General features: G+C 40.0%; 1 protein-coding gene across 1 annotated transcript in view; it reads left to right on the forward strand.

Annotated features, from left to right (window-relative positions):
* LOC132392603 (juxtaposed with another zinc finger protein 1-like) overlaps nt 1-17,725 on the forward strand; it is a 296,048-nt gene extending 278,323 nt beyond the window's left edge. The window contains exon 6 of the transcript XR_009511591.1: nt 17,661-17,725. The gene's annotated coding sequence lies outside the window, so the exon portion shown is untranslated. The remainder of the gene's footprint in view (nt 1-17,660) is intronic.
* The last annotated feature ends 209 nt before the right edge of the window (nt 17,726-17,934 follow it).

Below are 17,934 nucleotides of genomic sequence, written 5' to 3' on the forward strand. Positions count from 1 at the left end.
AAATGTGGAATTGATTTATTTATTTTAAGATACAGTGTAGAATAGGCCCTTCCAGCACTTAAAGCCGCACTACCCCGCGCTCTCCAACAACCCCCAATTTAACCCTGGCCTAATTATAGGACAATTTTCAATGACCAATTAGCCTATAACTGGAACGTCTTTCGACTGTGAGAGGAAAGCAGAACACCCAGAGGAAACCCAAGCGGTCACAGGGAGAACATACAAACACCTTACAGAGGATGCTGGAACTAATCTCTGAATTCCGACACCCCAAGCTATAATAGCGTACAGTCACGATAGCCAATATCTTAATGAATTTGAATCAAGGGGCAAAAAGAGACAATCAGGTGTCTGAATGACCTACTCCTGCTTCTAATTCATACATTCACATTGTTTCAAATTAAGTTGTGTCAACCCTGATGATTTTTAAAGAGTCTTTTGTCATCTTTATTGTTTTGTTTGTATGCATGGTATGTGTATAATTTGCAAAAGCACAGTCTGCCCCAAATCTTCTGGTTTAAGGGAATTTTATTAGCAGGTTATTTTGCGGTAAAATGGCTTCTGCTGAATAATGTGCAAAATACTCTAGTTGCTGCCTTGTAACATCTTCTAAATTCACGACTGAAGATGCACGTTCACCGGGGCCATTTCATGAATGAACGGTTATGATGGACATCATCGTTGAAGATTGAAAACTGCATAGAATCAGCAAAGTTCTATTTTCAAGAACTGTCGGCTGAATTCTTTGTTCAATACACCCTGGTGCATCAGGTCAAAAGGTGTAGCAGAACACTTAGATGGGTGATAAAGCCAAATTCTGACCCACATGCCCGGGGCACAAAATTCACTGTGTTTGGGGAGGCTCATGCTTTCAAGAGGAAGCTGTTAGCAATACTCAAGAGGTATGGTGGTGACACCATCACTCCTTTTGCAATTTTTCATGGCCTTTATGCGCTAGTAGTGGTAGTGGTTACAGCGCCAACAATCCTGGTTTAATTCCCGCCACAGTCTGTGAGGAGTTTGTACATCGTCCTCGTGCTTGTGTTGGTTTCTTCCAGGATTCCTCCCACATTCCAGAGACCTGTGGATTACGATCAGTAAGTTGTGTACACGTTGTGCCAGCGCTAGAAGTGTGGCAGGCTGGTGCAGCGCCATCCTCGGACTGTGTTGAACTTTGGCACAAACGACACATTTCACTGTATGTTTTAATGCACGTATGACAAATAAAGCTAATCTCTATCTTTCGAATTACGCAATGCCTACTTGGTCTAGTTGTCTACCCGTTTCATTTAGCAGACCAGTGGATTCTGCTGAAAATATGACAGCCACAGTGATGGTGGGATGAAGTGATAAGGAAAACTTGGTTCGCTTGGATTTCCTGGAATATTATCACATTTCTATATAGTCAGGAAGGCTACAGGATCTCTTGAAGGTTTTCTCAAGCCACATTTATTAAGAATAGCCATTGTTTTTATGCACATTCAGCAATGAACAATATTAAGAAACTGGGAGATTGTAGAGTCCTAGTTCACAGACTGGTGAAGGGAGCAGGGCGTGTTCTGAAGATCCATATTTAAGAAGGCTTAAGAAATACTGGTCTTTACTGATTGAGGGATAGAAAATGATAGCAGAACCAAGGTCAAGCTCAAAGTTTGTAACATAGTTATTAGACAATAGCTTGAGTACTACATGCATTTCTGGTAACTACAGTACAGGAAGAATATGATAGCACTAGAAAAAGCTTCGGGGAGTGAGAAGATGGTTCTATTGTTTTGTTTTAATTTTAGAACATAAGAACATAAGAAATAGGAGCCGGAGTAGGCCATCCGACCCATTGAGCCTGCCCCGCTCAGATCATGGCTGATGTTTTATCCTGTTTCGTGATCAAAGCTGATTGTGACTGGATCTGTGTTGTTTGAGTTTATAGAAAGGAAGGCTTCATTCCCCTCTGGAGGCAGAATAGAGCATCTGCAAGTCTGACTCATACATGGGACACACTACAGCTCTGGGAAGAGATGGTCAGAGATGAAACAGATGAAGACCTAGCAGATAAAGGAAGGTCAGGGAAATGTCAGAGTTCATCTCACTCTAAAACACTTTTCCATGTTGGAAAATAGTGGGACTGAATGTGTTTCTGTGGAGTCGAGCCAGGCATCAGGTCACATGGGTGGCTCAGCTACACAAGGGGGTTAGCAAGAATCCAAGGGCATAATGGTAGGAAACGTGAATATACAGACTTATCTGTAGCCATGGACATGAATCTAGGATGCTGTGTTTAAAGGCAAGGTCGAGTTTACTGTCATCGGCACAAATGCAATGAAAAACTTACTTGCAGCTGCATTTCCAAGAAAAACATAACATAAATTATACATAATTCTTACGAGGAAGAACATAATTAGAACAAAACACGAACAAAGTCCATTGTATTGCAAAATGGTCATAATTTCCTTATACTAAGGAAGTGATTAGGATTTAAAGGTTGATTCCCTCATTGCTGCCTTGTCCATGATATCACAGAATCGTTACAGGTGTGGGGTGGAGGTGTAAATGGCCAGACATTGTGATTCATGGTGGTACTAGCAATATGGGTATAAAGAAGGATAAGATCTTGCAACATGAATTAGAGAGCTAGGCAGCAGTTTAAAGAGCAGGCCCTCTAAGGTTGTTATATCTAAATTACTTCTAGATCTACATGCTCACAAGTAAAGGAATTGGTGGTCAAGTCAGGTGATTACATGACTGAAAAGAGATGGTGGAGGAGTGAGGGCATCATGCATGGAGTCAGAGGATGTACGTGAGGTTTTAAAATAATTCTCATTTGTACTCACTAAGGAGAAAGGCTTGTAGTTGGAGAATTCGGGGGGGGGGGTGGTGGTCATTGAAATTCTAGCAACGTTACTATTAAAAATGAAGTATTAGATGTCCTAGTCAGCTTAAAAGAAGGATAATTCCTCAGGACTGATAAGGTGTATCCCAGGCTACAATGAGAGAAAGGAAGGAGACTGGTGGGGCTCTGACAGTGATTTTTATATCTTTGCCGGCCATAGTTGAGCTAATATGCTAAGTTTTATTCAAGAAGGACAGTAGGGATAGGCCAAATAGTAATAGGCATTTTATTCTTTCATCATTACAAAGGATGCTTTTGGAATAAAAACTGAGGGACGTGATTAATCTAATTTGGAAAGGCAAGGATTAATCATAGTATGATTTGCTTGGGGAAAGTCTGACAAATGTGACTGATCTTTTTTCAAAGATGTAACAAAGTGTATTGATGAAGGTAGTGCGGTCAATATAATTTACAGTAAGGATTTTGACTTCAGTAAGGCCCTTGACAGGTCTCACATAGGAGGCTCCACAATATGTAAGAGCCCATGGGATCCAGACGAACTTGGCAAATTAGATCAAAAAAATTGCTTTGCCAATAGGAGGCAGAGAATTATGATGATGGGTTGTTTTTGTCATTGGATGCCTATCTCCAGTGTTATTGCAAAGGGATTGGTGCTAGAACCCTATATACATTAGGATGTAAAGTTTGCAGATAACATCAAAACTTGTGTTTTATTTATAATGGTAATCTTGGGCTACAGGTCCATTCTGGTCAGTTGTAAGACAGGCAGATCAATGGCCATTGGAATATACCTAATAATTGTGAGGTTATGTCTTTTGGAAGATAAGGCTAGGACATACAGTACTGTGCAAAATTCTTACACGCTTATATATATAGCTAGGGTGTTTAAGATTTTTACCCAAGTGGGACCACTTGGTGGGTATATTTCCTAGAGCTGTTGAGGAGAGTTTAAACTAATTTAGCAGGGGAGTGGGAACTGGAGTGATAGGGCTGAGGATGGGGCAGTCGGTATACAAGCAGATGCAGTTTGTACTGAGACTGTCAGAAAGGACAGGGAGATAATTGGGCAAAATTGCAATCAGTGGGATGAGTTGAAGTATAACATGGGGACAAAACTGAAAAAGGTGATGAATACAGGACTGAAGGTGTTATATTTGAATGCACACAGTGTATGGAATAGGGTAGATGATCTTGTGGTGCAGTTAGAGATTGACAGAAATGACATTGTGAGCATCACTGAGTTGTGGCTGAAAGAAGATCATGATTGGGAGCTTAACATGCATGGGTACACATTGTTTCAAAAGGCCGGGCTGGTAGGCAGATGGGGTGGGATGGCTCTGTTGGTAAAAAATCAAATTAATTCCTTAGAAAGAGGTGACATGGGATTGGAAGAATCCTGTGGGAGGAGTTAAGAAACTGCAAGGGTAAAGAGACCCTGATGGGAGTTACATACAAGCCTCTGAATGGTAGCCAGAATATAGGGTACAAATCATAATGGAAGATACAAAAGGCATGTAAAGAGGGCAATGTTATGATAGTAGTAAGAAATTTCAATGTACAGGTAAATTGGGAAAATTAGATTGGTTGGATCCCAAGAGAGGGAATTTTTAGAATATGTAATGGCCTTTTATAGCAGGTTGTGGTTGAGCCCACTAGGAGAAAAGCAATTTTGAATTGGGTGTTATATAAGGAGCTGAAGGTGAAGGAAATCCTAGGAACAGTGATCATAATGTGATAGAATTCACCCTGCAGTTTGAGAGGGAAAAGCTAAGGTCAGATGTATCAGTATTGTCGTTGGGTAAAGGGAATTACAGAGACATGAGAGAGGATCTGGCTGAAGTTGACTGGATGGGGACACTGGCAGGAATCATGGCAGAGCAGCAATGACTGGAATTTCTGGGAGAAATTTGGAAGGATGGGTACATTTCAAAGATGAAGAAGTATTTTGAGGAACTCATGATCAGGCAGCATCAATGGAAATGAATAAGCAGTCAATGTTTCGGGCCAAGACACTTCATTGGGACTGAAAAAGGAGCAAAATGCCAGAATAAGGTGTTAGGGGAAGGGAACAAGGATGACCTAGAAGGTGAGAGGTGAAGTCAGGTGGGTGGAGGAGGGGCGATGATGTAAGAAGCAAGAGGTGATAGGTGAAAAAGGCAAAGGACTTGAGGAGAAGGAATTCAATAGGAGAGGCGAGTGGACCATGAGAGGAGGGGAAGAAGGGGTACCAGAGGGAGGTAATAGGCAGGTGAGGAGATGAAGTAAGAGGTCAGAGTGGGGAACAGAAAAAAGGAAAGGGAGAGGCAAAAATAATATCAGAAGTTGGAGAAATCGATGTTCATGCCATCAGGTTGGATGTTACCCAGAGAGAACGTGATGTGTTACTCCTCCAACTGAGTGTCCTCATCATGGCAAAAGAAGAGGCCGGCTGTGGATCAACATGTTGGAATAGGAATGGGGATAGGATTGTTGGCCACTGGAAAATTCTGCGCATTTCAAATGGAGCAGAGGTGCTCGATAAAGCGGTCCTCCAATTTATGTCAGGCCTCACCAATATAGAGGATATAATTCTAATGCATTAGTCGGGTCGCCCTTGGAGTATTGTGAGCAGTTTTGGACATCTTATCTCAGAAAAGATGTTCTGTCATCGGAGAGGATCCAGAGGAAGTTTGCGAGAATGATTCATGGAATGAAAGTTAATTCACGAGGAGTGTTTGATAGCTCTGGTACTGTATTCGCTGGAGCTTAGAAAAATGTCAGGGATCTCATGGAAACCTATTGAATATTGAAAGGCCTAGATAGAGTGGATGTGAAAAAGATGTTCCCTAGTGGACTGGAGTGCACAGTCTCAGAATAGAGGTACGTCCATTTCGAACAGAGGTGAGAAGAAATTTTTTTTAGCCAGAGGGTGGTGAATCTGTGGAATTCATTGCCACAGGCAGCTGTGGAGGCCATTATTGGGTATATTTAAATGAGAGGTTGATTGGGAGGGCTGAGAGGGATAATAGATCAGTCATGACGGAATGGCAGAGCAGATTCAATGGGCCGAATGGTCTAATTCTGTTTCTATGTCTTATGGTTTTATAAGTCTCCCTAACAGTCAATATAATTGTCATTGATGTATGCTAGTTTCAGCTGTTCTTCTGTGCCAGTTCCCCATAGCTGTGAATTCTTCAAAAATATATCTATCTCCACCTTAAATAAACATAATAACTTGCCCCCCACCATGCAGATGGTAGAATATTCCAGAGATTCACTATCCTCTGAAAGAAAAAAATTCAGCACCTGTGTTTAAAATGAACATGCCCTGGCTGCTTGTACCTACTGCCCCCTTATCTGTGACTTTTTGACTTGTGAAAACATCTCAGCATTTATTCTATACTCTCTGACCCCTTACAATCCTATATATTTGCAAAAGGTCACTCTCTATTCTTATATAGACCCAAAATATACATCCTCTCTTGATAGGTCAACCCTTTCATTCCAAGAATTAGTCTGGTGATCCTCTTTTGGACTGCTTCTATGAACAGGGACAACTGCGACAAAACTTCCCAATTGTTAAACTGCTACCTTTAATGTTAAAATAAAACAACATTATAGTTTCTCTAATACTTTATCCCTTGTAATTGAGATTTTCACAAGTTCCTCTCTGTTATTTGAAATTAGTCCATCTGTCATTTTAGGAATATTTTCTGTGCTCTCTGTGGTGAAGACTGATGCAAACAATTACTTAATCTATCTTTGTTTCATGTTGTTACTGCAGAATGAGAATCAGAGTCAAACTCAGGGTTAATATCACTGGCATATATCGTGAAATTTGTTGTTTTGCAGCAGTACATTGTAAGACATAATAATAAATAAAGCAGAAATTAAAATAAGAAATATATTTGAAAATAATAAATTAAATAAGTAGAGCAAAAATGAGGGCAAAAAAAGGGAAGAAAATATTGAGGTAGTGTTCATGAGCTGGTTCATTGTCTATTCAGAAAGCTGATGGCAGAGGGGAAGAAAATGTTCCTAAAAAATTGAGTGTTTGCCTTTAGGATCTTGTACCTCCTCGTTGATGGTAGCAATGAGAATAGGGCATGTCCTGAGTGAGGGGCATGTCCTTAATGATGGATGTTGTCTTTTTCAGTAAGTACATTTAATGTCAGAGAAAGGTATACAATATACATCCTGAAATTCTTTTTCTTCGCAAACGTTCACGAAAACAGAGTGCCCCAAAGAATGAATGACAGTTAAACGTTAGAACCCCAAAGTCCCCCCAGCTTCCCCCCTCCCATGCATAAGCAGCAGCAAGCAATGATCCCCCCACCAACAAAAAAGCATCTGCACCCTCCACCAAGCACTCAAGCGGGCAGCAAAGCATCAATAAAGACACAGACTTGCAGTACCCCAAAGACTACTCATTCACCCGGTATTCGACATACCACAGGCTTTCTCTCCCTAATAAGGGGAAAAGATGTATCCCCGTTTCACCTCTAATGCCTTCTAAGGATGTCCATGAGGCTGAGAGGGAAGCCCTAGGCTAGTGCGCATGATGAAGCTGGCTGAGTTTGTAACTTTTCACAGACTTTTTCCAATCCTGTGCCGTGGCCCCTCCGTACCGGACTGTGATGCAACCACTTAGAATGTTCTCCACAGTTCATCTGTAGAAATTTGCCAGAGTCTTTGGTCATACCAAGTCTCCTCAACTCCTAATGAAATATAACCACTGCGATGCTTTCTTTGTAATTGCATCAATATGTTGGGCCCAGGATACATCTTCAGAGATGTTGACACCCAGGAACTTGAAACTGCTCACCCTTTCCCCTGCTGGTGTGAATTCCTTTGACTTTCCCTTCTTGAAGTCCACAACCAGTTCATTGTTCTTACTGATGTTGAGTGCAAGGTTATTGTTGCGACACCACTCAGCCAGCTGGTCTACTTCAGTCCTATATGCCTTCTTGTCACCATCTGAAATTTTGCCAGCAACAGTTGTGACATCAACAAATTTATAGGTGGTGTTTGGGCTGTGCCTAGCCACACAACCATGTATGTAGAGGGAGTAGTGGGCTAAGCACACATCTTCGAGTTGCACCAATGGTAATTGTCAGTGTGGAGGAGATGTCCTCTCTAACCTGCACTGACTCTGGACTCCCGATGAGAAGGTCAAGGATCCAGTTGCAGAGAGAGTTACAGAAGCCCAGGTTTTGGAGTTGCTGATTATAACTGAGGGTGTAATGGCATTGAACGCTGAGCTGTAATCAATAAACAACAGCCTGATGTAGGTATTGCTATTGTGCAGGTGATCCAAGACCGAATGGAGAGCCGATGAGATTACTTATGCACTACTGAGATTGCTAATTGCCGATACAGATCCACTGTAGACCTATTGTGGCAATTCCAGGTCCTTGTTCTCCAAAGGCCCCACACGTCTGCTGGTTACCTTCTTCCTATTTAGAAACTCGGAATGTTTGTTTTTAATACTAACATAAATTTCCTCTCAAACTGAATCTTTTTGCCTTATGAGATTTTCTGTCTTTTGCTGTTGCATCTTAAAAAGTTCCCAGTCACTTTTCTTAAGATCAGCTCTTGCCACTTTGTAACATTGTCCATGACCTTCTTTGTTAACCACAAATTGTGCCTCTTTCTCATGGAATCCTTCTTTCTAATTAGGATAAATTCCTGCTGAGTGTTACAGACCAGACTGAAAATCTGCCACTACTCATCTATTGACCTGTTTTTTAGTTTATTTTCCTAGTCCACCTCAGACAACTCGTATTCCTGTTCTACCTAGCCCCTCGTCTTCCCCTTCCAAATCTGCATGGGTTGACCTGATAACTTGCGTGCTATTACCATATGTTTGGTCTGAAGAGATCTGAAACAGTTGTTAATCATTTACTACAGGCTTGGCCCCGAACACAAGTGCCGTCTCTCATGTACATGAAGCAGATCTTTGAAAATGTGACCTGTACCCAAGAAGAAGCCGTAATAAATTTGAATAATTTACTCACACGGGTTATCTTCAAGAACTCTTAATTATGTACAGTTGGGAGTAATGTAGCTTCTTGATGATTTGTTCCTTTTACATTCACTATAATTGCCCCAAACAGTATTTAGAAACATAGAAAACCTACAGCACAATACAGGCCCTTTGGCCCACAAAGCTGTGCAGAACATGCCTGTACCTTACAAATTACCTAGGGTTACCCATAGCCCTCTATGTTTCTGAGCTCCATGTACCTATCCAGGAGTTTCTTAAAAGACCCTATTGTATCTACCTCCACCACCGTCGCTGACAGCCCATTCCATGCACTCACCATTCTCTGTGTAAAAAAACTTATCCCTGACGTCTCTTCTGTACCTACTTCCAAGCACCTTAAAACTATGCCCTCTCGTGCTAGCCATTTCAGCCCTGGGAAAAAGCCTCTGACTATGCACACGATCAATGCCTCTCATCATCTTATACACCTCTATCAGGTCACCTCTCATCCTCCATTGCTACAAGGAGAAAAGGCCGAATTCACTAAACCTATTCCCGTAAGGCATGCTCCCCAATCCAGGCAACATCCTTATAAATCTCCTCTGCACTCTTTCTATGGTTTCCACATCCTTCCTGTAGTGAGGTGACCAGAACTGAGCACAGGACTCCAAGTGGGGTCTGACAAGGGTCTTACATATCTGCAGCATTACCTCCCGGCTCCAAAATTCAACCCCATGATTGATGAAGACCAATGCACCATATGCCTTCTTAACCACAGAGTCAACCTGCGCAGCAGCCTTGACTGTCCTATAGACTCAGACCCCAAGATCCCTTTGATCCTCCACACTGCCAAGAGTCTTACCATTAATACTATATTCTGCCATCATATTTGACCTACCAAAATGAAACACTTCACATTTATCTGGGTTGAACTCCATCTGCCACTTTTCAGCCCAGTTTTGCATCCTATCGATGTCCCAGTGTAACCACTGACTGCCCTCCACACTATCCACACACCCCCAACCTTTGTGTCATCTGCAAACTTACTAACCCATCCATCCTCTTCGTCATCCAGGTCATTTATAAAAATCACGAAGAATAAGGGTCCCAGAACAGAATATGACCTGCAGCCAGAATATGACCTGTCTACAACCACTCTTTGCTTTCTGTGGGCAAGCCAGTTCTGGATCTACAAAGCAATGTCCCCTTGGATCCCATGCCTCCTTACTTTCTCAATAAGCCTTGCATTGGGTAATTTATCAAATGCCTTGCTGAAATCCATATACACTACATCTACTGCTCTACCTTCATCAATGTGTTTAGTCACATCCTCAAAAAATCAATCAGGCTCGTAAGGCACGACCTGCCTTTGACAAAGCCATGCTGACTATTCCTAATAATATTATGCCTCTCCAAATGTTCATAAATCCTGCCTCTCAGGGTCTTTTCCATCAACTTACCAACTACTGAAGTAAGACTCTCCGGTCTATAATTTCCTGGGCTATCTCTACTCCTTTTCTTGAATAAGGGAACAATATCCACAACCCTCCAATCCTCGGGAACCTTTCCTGTCCCCATTGATGATGCAAAGATCATCACCAGAGGCTCAGCAATCTCCTCACTTGCCTCCGACAGTAGCTTGGAGTATATCTTGTCTGGTCGCAGTGACTTATCCAACTTGATGCTTTTCAAAAGCTCCAGCACATCCTCTTTCTTAATATCTATATGGTCAAGCTTTTCAGTCTGCTCTAAGTCATCCGTACAATTGCCAAGATCCTTTTCCGTAGTGAAAACTGAGGCAAAGTATTCATTAAGTACCTCTGCCATCTCCTCCGGCTTCATACACACTTTTCCACTGTCACACTTGTTTGGTCCTATTCTCTCACACCTTATTCTCTTGCTCTTCACATACTTGTAGGATGACTTGAGGTTTTCCTTAATTCTGTCTGCCAAGGCCTTCTCATGGTCGCTTCTGGCTCTCCATAGTATTTCTATGGGATGTAGCTGCTAATCATCAATTTTTCAACACAAAAGCAAATGGAAATCTGGAATCTGTCTCTACACCAACAAACTACAAAGCTATGTCTTTGTTCTAGCGTATAAAGAGTTATTAGACCACAAGACCACAATGACATAGGCTGTCCATACTCTAATATATGAAGGATTAAGGTTTATTTGATTTCTATGTTCTTGTTTCCCTGATAAAATGTTATTATATTTTGTTTTAGGTAAAAAAAATCAAAATGTGAAAATGAACAGAAGATTATTCTGGATTGAGTGTTGTGTAATGAACTGGATTTTAATTAGGGAGCTTAAGGTAAAGGAACCCTGATGAGACAGTGATCATAATATGATAGAATTCATTTTGCAATGTGAGAGGGAGAAGCTAAAGTCAAATATATCAGTATTACAGTGGAGTAAAGGGAATTTCAGTGGCATGGGAGAGGAGCTGGCCAAAGCTGATTGGAAGGATTAGTAGGGATGACAGCAGAGCAGAGCAGCAATGCCTGGAATTTCTGGGAGCAATTCAGAAAGTGCAAGTTTGAATCATCCCAAAGAAGAAATATTCTAAAGGGAAAATGACACAACTGTGGCTTATGGGGGAAGTCAAGGCCAACATAAAGGCAAAAGAGAGAGGCAAAGGGACTCGGGAGACCTCATTTACAATTCCCTAAAGGTTATCTTATAGGTTGAGTTGATGGTGAGGAAGGCAAATGCAATGTTAGCATTCATTTCAAGAGGACTGGAATATAAAAACAATAATGCAATGCTGGGGCTCTATAAGGCACTGGCGAGGCCTCACTTGAGGTATTGTGAAGTAGTTTTGGGTCCCTTATCTAAGAAAGGATGTGATGACATCGGAGATGGTTCAAAGGAGGTTCACAAAAATGATTCCAAGAATGAAAGGCTTATCATATGAGGAGCTGTACTCACTGGAATTTAGAAGAATGAGGGGGAATCTCAATGAAACCTATCAAATGTTGAAAAGCCTCGATAGAGTGGATATGGAGAGGATGTTTCCTATAACGGGGGAATCTAGGACTGGAGAGCACAACCACAAAATAGAGGGATGTTCATTTAGAGTGAAGATGAGAAGTAATTTTTTTAGCTAGAGTGCGGTGAATCTGTGGAATTCATTGCCACAGGCAGCTACAGAGGCCAGGTCACTGTGTGTACTCAAGGTGGAGATTGATAGATCTGCCATGATCAAATGGTGGGGCAGACTTGAATGGCCAAATGACCTAATTCTGCTTCCATGTCTTATGGTCTAAGACTAACAATATATTGTTTAGCCCTTATCTGGCAATTTTCATGGGAAAGTTACCACCTCTTCGTGCCAACCATGTTCTAATCCCAGCAACTCTGCCCAGGCTTCAATGCTATTGAAGTTGGTAGACCAGATTAACAGCAACTCTGGTGGACTCTGTGGGATAGCGGTCTGGAAGAAAATAAAGTGCAATTATAGGCATATCTGTTAACTTTGTGGCCTGATATCACTTCAGTGAACAGCATTACAAGGTCCCAAGATTTGATGAATCAGTGCTCCTTCAAGAAAAACAAGGAAATGCAATCTTCATGTCTTCTCCACCTTTCTGACTGATGCTTTTCATTTGTTTGATCCAAGGAGATCTCAGTCCCAGACCTGTTCCCTTGGGGCATCTCAGTCACAGTCTTGACCACTTTCATCTGGCTTCTTTGAGCAAATGTGGTCATTTTGTAATGAGACAGATTCATGTGGGAATTAATGTTGTTCAGATGCTAAAAAAAATACTGAGCCATTGTTTCTATGTGTCAAAATTGTTGCTGGGTCCTTTATGGTACTCTAATAATGTAATTCAAAGCTTTCAGGTGTTTTGACATTTCTTATTTGCTTCTCTTTTGTCTTACAAGCTGCTTAAATCTCACAATGCAATCTATGTCACAAATTTTAAATTGCTTTGCATTTTTTTAATCAAAGAAATGGATGCTGCCATTGATCCTAGATGGTTCACTGATTTATCTGAATTCTTCCATTAATGTGAGTTGCACAAGTTTCCTTTCATGTTATGTTACAGTTTATATTATGGAAATCCATAAATCAATACAGTGATGTCAAAAGTGATATGACAGAATGAAAACTGATGAAATTTGCTTTAGTAATTCAACATTGTTTTGTCCTTCAGAGCTCTATTTAATTTTCAGTAGGTATATTAGATTTTACAATAGGTGGTTAAAATCCTTTGATCTGAAGTCAGTGCAGGTAGCATTACATAAGACTGTTGAATCACTTAAGTAAAATACTGAAAGCAGAGTAATGTAACCTAAATTTAGAATGGCATTTTACTGGAAAGAGTATCAAAATTATAGGTTTAGGAAAGTGTAAGATCTAAGATTTTAATGAGCATCGGGTGGAGGTAACAGGCATGAAAAACGTCCATGGAATGAAATATATCCTTGGGATACAATAGTATCATATTTATACATAAAAATGAATTTGCTAAGTTTAAATGAAGATCATCTGCATTATATTAGAGCACAACCCTTTGTGGCCTAGAGTATGGACATTGAGGAGGCTGTAAGGCAGATACTCCATTTGGAAATAAAAATATATGGTCTGGAAAACCAGCAGTGGGGAATTTAAATAGAGCATGCATAAAATTAATCTTTGAAAGGAAATGTCCTTGAAGCTTCTTGTAGAGTGTAAGGAATTGACATTAAGTGATAATAATGTAGGCAGCCAACAGAAAGGAGTTCTGTTCTCTTTCAATTTCTTGTTACAGGGTAGTGTTGATTTCATGTGGCTGTAAATAAATTGTGAGAGAAAGGTTTTTAGTACTATCCCCCACATATATAGTGCGATCATTGAAATAAAGTCCAAAGGATTAAGAACTCATGTTCCCCTCCCTTAATATGAATAAGTAAATTGCTTTCCTGTGCTATAAACATCTTCTCTCAACTTATTGCTTCTAAATGAACTGAGCAAAGGTCCTTCATTTAGGATTTGTTGGGACGAGTAAATTGTTAACATTCACATCCTGGCAAAAACTGACAACATCACAGCCATAGGGTCTTTTCATATAAAACTGAAGATTTGAGCAACAACTGTGTTATATAGAAGCAAGAATAGAAATTATTGGATTTATTATGGGATTCATTGAGCCAAATTTTTTACCATACATTGTTCAACAGTTTTAAGTGGGGGGGTGGGGGGTGGGGCCTACTGATTGTTTGAAATAGGATAATCTTTGCATAGAGTTCAAAGGCACAATCAGAGTTTCAGGTTCCAAGGATCTATGCATGGAAGTGTGACTGAAGACTTTATGCTGGAGTCCACAGAGCAAATTGGTTCTGTAAATATGGCTAGCCTTATTGGTCATCTTCAGGAAATATTAATAAACACTTCTCCTGCTCTATAACATGCACTTGGTTATTTAAGGTATACACTCAGTGGCCGCTTTATTAGATCCAGGAGTGGAACCCTGTGTAGTCTTTGGTTGTAGCCCATTCACTTCAAGATTTGACATATTGTGCATTCAGAGATACTCTTCTGCACACCACTTTTCTAATGTGTTGTTATTTGAGGTACTGTTGCCTTCCTGTCAGTTTGTACCTGTCTGGCCATTCTCCTCCGATCTCTCAATGCAATTTTGTCCACAGAACTGTTGATCACCTGATGTTTTTTGGATTTTTTTTTTTGCATCATTCTTTGTAAGCTCTAGAGACGGGAGTTTGAAAATCCCAGGCACTGAGGCACTCAGATCACCCATCTGCCACCAACAATTATTCTGTGGTCAAAGTCACTTAGATCACATTTCATCAGCGTGCTGATGTTTGGTCTGAACAACAGCTGAACACTTGTCCATGTCTGTATGCTTTTCTGCACTGAGTTGCTGCCATGTGACTGGCTGAATAGATATTTGCATTAACAAGCAGGTGTTCCGGTGTACCTGGTTGGGGCCCTGATGTTGAAGGGGTCCCATTAACTTATTAAGTCAAGTCTTGTGCTAGAAGATGGGATTGAGTAAGGCTGCTCCCTTTTCAACCCAGCAAGGGTATGATGGGCCTAATGGCTTCCTTTCTTATAGCAAATGTTCTCCAAATTTATGATCCACTGCATGGTTCCGGGGGAGAAGTTCCATACCTAGAATGGTTTTTGTAATTCTGAAAATTAAACCAAAGAACAATTTAATTTTGATCACTGAAATATAAAATCGTCTTGTAAAACATCACGAATTCTCATTCTGGTGATCAAAGCCAAACTTATTGTCATATGCTAAATTACATGTCTGCACAAGTACATTGAAAAAGTTCACTTGCAGCAGCATCAGAGGTACATGGCATCATATCAATCAGCATTCACAATAAAAATATAAACCAATCAAATGTAATTTACACACTATTTTTCACAAGAAAGAGCACAATTAGAACAAAGGGAAAACAAAGTCCACTTTAGTGCAAAGTGATCAAAGTGCCCATAGTGCTATTGTGATTTAGGTCTTGCCAGTTACCTAGTTCAAGAACGATGACTTAGTTTTGGTTTAAAAAGTCAACTGGCCATAAAGCTGTCAGTCCCAAATCAAACTGTTCCATGCCTGTACTATCTCTGTAGCTCAGAAGGAATTGTGCTTCAGAATGATTAAAATGTAAACACTCTGCCTCCTGCTTCTGATGACTTCCTGATTTTTAAACTTCTGTTATCCTAAATCGAATTATTGAACTTACTGAGCTTTGTGCCACTGTTACTGCTGTGAATCAACGTAACACAGAGGACTATATGAACACCCTACTGGCAGAACACATTTTTGAGGTTTATCAAATCTTTCTGAGTCCTCCCCCTACTTCCAGCTCTGTTGGTGACCCAAATCTTTCAGCTATTCCCTCCTCCCAAACTCAGCTACAAGCACTTGCTCCCCTAATTGCCAGGGATTGACCTGAGGCATCACTTCCTTCTGTAGGACTCCACCCTCAGCAGCCCACCATGGCAAATAATCTGGCAGGCTGTAAACAGCAGCTTGTCCAAGATCATTCACCAAGCCTTCATAACGCAACAGGGCCTCCTTGTCTAGCTCTTCAGCCACAACGAGTCTGCTCCATGCCCTCTGCACCTCCTTATTAACAGCCTGTTCATGGGAGTAGTTCACACCATGTCTTGAAAGCTAATGCATTTTAAGGTGCGATAGCAGGTCACACAGTTATACACAAACCATCAGTTTTAGAGTACATCCACCACGACCTTTTGAAGGTCAGTGAATGCAATTCTGTCAATCACACCCAAATTACAAATTTAACAGAAAAACTATAAGGGTATTTGTTCACTAAATGCACAAAGAGGTTTATTAGCCTTATACAATGAGCAATAGGAAATGTATAGCTCAATTTACATTTCGTATTATTTTCCATTGACTTTCAGTTGGAATGAAAATTGGGCAGTTTATAAAAATAGTGCTGACTATTTACCATCACTTATTTTATGTTGCTGTGAAAGCTAATTTCACCCTTTCGTGTTGAGATAATAATGGCAAGACTAGAGGAGAGATAACTTGCTGATGAACTGTTCTTTCAGTCCGAGAGAGAACTCAGAGATTTCTCCAGTTGTTGTTAGCCTGCTCAAAAGAACTGTCATGCAATGTCCAACTTATATTAACTGCCATACAGTGGAAGACTGTAGTTCCTTTTGCAAAGTAGTTTTACCTTTTTTTAAACTCCTGTTCATCTTAGACCGTGAAAATGAAGGCTTAAAAGTTCTCCTTTATAAATTAATGATATTTGTTTTTGTATCAATTATTCTTAATTGTCTATAAATTTCACCACTGAAATCTCAGAAATTAGAAAATAGCATAGATCTGCATACTCATATTGATTTGATGTAGATAAATGTATGACAGATGTATGACTTTGGAAGTAATATTCTGGTCAAAAATCAAAAAACAATAGCAATCCTGAGCTTTCCATCAAAAGGACAAAAGGATGAGTTTGTGTTTTACTTGAAATCCAAGTCAGAAATACTAATATCATCTTTACTTTTAGTTAATTGCTTAATTGACCACCAATCATTTGTGAAACAAATGACAAAATTAAAGATACGATTACGTGAACGTAATTGTAACCTTACAATAAATAATAGAAAGGCACTGAAATTCATATAGAAGATCACATCTGTTCCACATGAACTGTTTTGACTTTCCAAATCAGATTGATTTATTAGGAGTTTGTTACACAGTAAAATGGTTGATTGCTGTGATTGTGAATTTGTCTTCACTGCCCTTTATTGGTACTGAATAATATTTGAAGATGTTTGTTAAGATACTCTAAAATTATATTGAAATAATGAGCTTACCATATTTTCTGCATGGCACGAAGTAAGTGAGAGAAATGATGGAGTGTGAGTACTCTGACTGTTGACATGAGGACATCCAGGGGGTCAGGATGATATTTATTGATGAAACTCTCAGCTTCCAATCTGCCGCACTCAGTGCACATCATGCAGCTGTCATGACAGACGTTGTTGAAAAAATGATGTTTTGGGACAATTTTCAGTTCTCATTTACAAAGAGTACTGAAGCAGCAAAAATTAGTAACAGATCTCACAATGTATCTTATTTTGACATGATGCTTTAGACCTTTGATCTGGAAAAGAACAACAAATGTATCATCTACGAATTGCTGAAATCCTATGCCACCTCTCAAGTAAGGCTGCTTTAAACACTGCTCATAGCTAATCTCACTACTGAAGCTTTATATGTCCTGCAATCAATTAGATGGGATGAAAAGCTATTTTATTGGCAAAATAATTGATTTGTTGCAATTTTGTTTTTATAATTTTTGATTTTCTTGGCATAAACCATTCCTTTTTACATTGTTTCACAGCTTCTCAGTTATAAATACTTATTCAGCAGGGAAAGCAGACTGAAGATCGAGGTGGTTGTAACACGAGGAACAGGTCAGAATCCCTGTATTAAACTAGTTTCAAAATGTTACAGAATACAACATTGGGACACCTCTTTAAAAATCAAATTAAGAGAACAAATATGTTTATATTCTCCTTTTGAATTCTCTTGTTGAATTTGATGCATGTTTATAATTCACCGGAGTACCAGACAATCCCAGCATCGAAAAGGGTTATACGTATAAGGAGTTTTAT

This window comes from Hypanus sabinus, chromosome 4 (assembly GCF_030144855.1).
Source record: "Hypanus sabinus isolate sHypSab1 chromosome 4, sHypSab1.hap1, whole genome shotgun sequence".
Lineage (NCBI taxonomy): Eukaryota > Metazoa > Chordata > Chondrichthyes > Myliobatiformes > Dasyatidae > Hypanus > Hypanus sabinus.